The sequence below is a fragment of the Oratosquilla oratoria genome, chromosome 35 (assembly GCF_046742065.1).
Source record: "Oratosquilla oratoria isolate Oo_2021 chromosome 35, ASM4674206v1, whole genome shotgun sequence".
Taxonomy (NCBI): Eukaryota; Metazoa; Arthropoda; class Malacostraca; order Stomatopoda; family Squillidae; genus Oratosquilla; species Oratosquilla oratoria.
Genome location: NC_134811.1, coordinates 44611592 through 44614091, shown reverse-complemented (window position 1 = coordinate 44614091; position 2500 = coordinate 44611592).

The following is a 2500-nucleotide window of genomic DNA, read 5'->3' as shown; positions in this document are numbered from 1 at the left end:
CGGTAAAAAGAATCAATATTCTGAAGCCTTTCACTATTTTCTACGAAGTTTGAATTATGAAGAAAAAAAAGAAATACAAAGAGTTAGAGAAATGTTCTCTTAAAATCATTAACGCCAAATATGCTTTAGCATTTAACAGGAATTATTTACGAGAAAGACTTTGCCCAGTATATATATATATATATATATATATATATATATATATATATATATATATATGTATATATATATTTGACCAAGTCCTCATCATTAACTGACACATATTTTCAACATCACTCTCCCTTACCCGAAATTCACGCAACTGCTAGTTTCTCACCAGCCTTTCAAATGAGGCTTCTCGAGAGTATATCCAAATCAAGAAAGGCGTAGATCAGACTTGATGTCCTCAGGAGGCAACTTCGGGATGAGGGTGAAGTTAATCAAATTAGTCTAAGAGTATTAGGTTGAATTTATTAGCAATTATTTTCCGTCTGGGTTATTTGCTGCATTTCACTTACGGTAAAAATCTGCTCAGTATCATAAGCTGATATTTAGGGTCTATATAGGGAGCCTCTACGATTTTTTTTTTTTTTTTTATTTTTTTTTTAGGAAATATCTATTCATTGAGAAATGATGGTACTTTATTGTACCGCGGCCGTCCCTCCGTTATGCTGTCTCCTCACTCTTAATACTGTCTTACACCACTTCTTAATATGCATTTTAATTTCCACCTACCCCTGTGGCAGGGGGCGGAAAGAATAATGCCACCAAATTTTCCCACTCGGGTTGTAAAAGGCGGCTAAAACGGAACGGAAGATGAAACTAGACATCCTACTCTCTGTAGCCCTGAAGGGTAGATTCCTACAATAAAGCAAAGCATAGGGTGGTCTGGGAAGAGTTTTCCAAGAAGAGCCTTAAGGTTTGGGTCTTATGTACGTAGGTGTGGTGCAGATAAGAGTAAAAGGGAAGAAATAGGCATTATGTTTATGAGAAGGAAGATGAATATATTGACAGTGAGTGAAATTAAGTTGAAAGGAAGAGATATTTTGGTTTTGGGATTATAGTGGGGAGGGTGTCGGAAGTGAAGAAAGGATGAGGGAGGGAAAGGGTGGCGATACCAGTAAGTGAGGAGATAGGTAAGCGTGTGGTGGATAGGAAAGAGCTTCCTTCAAAGTTAATGCGGATGAAAGTGAAGCTGGAGAGGAAGATGTGTTCCAATGTAATTACATGTGGACGTGGTAGTGAGAAGAGTGTAGAGAAAGGGAGGCCTATTGGATAAATTTCATTTGATGGATAGAAGATTTAGGGAGAACTGTCAATGTAGTGGAATTGGGAAATCTCAATCCTAGAGAAGGGGATGAACCAATAGATCGAGTGGTTGGGAAGTGGCCAGGTAAAAATAATAGTTGAGAGTTGATGGTGGAGATGTGTTTAGAAAGAAAGCTGGTAATAGCTAACAGTGTTTAGGAAAAAGGTTGGTGGTGGTGGATGGAAAGGTGGTTGAAAAGGTTTTAATGGACTATGTAGCAGTATTCGAGAGAAGAGTAGGATGAGTTCTGGATGTACATGTTCTTAGGGGAGAGAGTTGAGAAATATCAGATAATTTTTGTGATGAAGGTAAGTTGAGAATGGAGGATAGATGAAGAAAGAGGAAAAGGGCAGAATATTAGGAGGTGCTTAGAGTAAACTGTTCAAATGAGAAAGAAAAAGTGTGAGAGTACAAGAAGAAGCTAAGAGAAGTGTGGGAGGTGGTGAATGATAGAGTCGAACGAGGAGCGGAGGAGGAATGGGGGTGTTATGGGGTGACCAAATAAAAGTATAGGAATCATTTAATAAGCATATTAATCACAATGTTATAAAACACTACAATGACAAATGCGTGCGTAAGGTAAGGAGCCGGAGTAACAACTGGGACGCCAGGCCTTGAGATGACGTGGGAAACATACACGACTAACTTGGTTCTCCTTACAAAGGTACACGGAATTATGATTAGATAATACAATGATAATAATGAAATTAATATACATCAAAATCTATGATAATTATGTAATGGAAAACACAAACACAATTGAACAATTTGCAAGTATAATGTAATACAATAACTGTACCATACTACAACGCAGTACGTAAATATACTATACCTAATAGTACGATGCCATCACATCGCTCGCCCACCACCATTCAGTGATCCCACCGAGTAAACGAGAAAATTGAATGACCGAGGAAAATAAAACCAAAAGGATGATCTACTCCACACACACCATAGTGTACATGCCCAAGTCGGGGAGAAAAATGTATACATGAAATCACCATGGACAATACAACATACACAACTATCTATACTAAATAATAAGTACTGACGTAGGACGTAGGTGGAGAGATGGTAGGCACTAAGTAGGAGGTAGTGATAGAAAGTAGGAAGACGTGGAGAAAGAGGAGGAGGAGGAGGTGGAAGTGATTGAAATTTGGTTGTGGTGAAGGTTGGTGGTGGTGGTAGTGGTGGTGTGGGGCAAGATTGGAG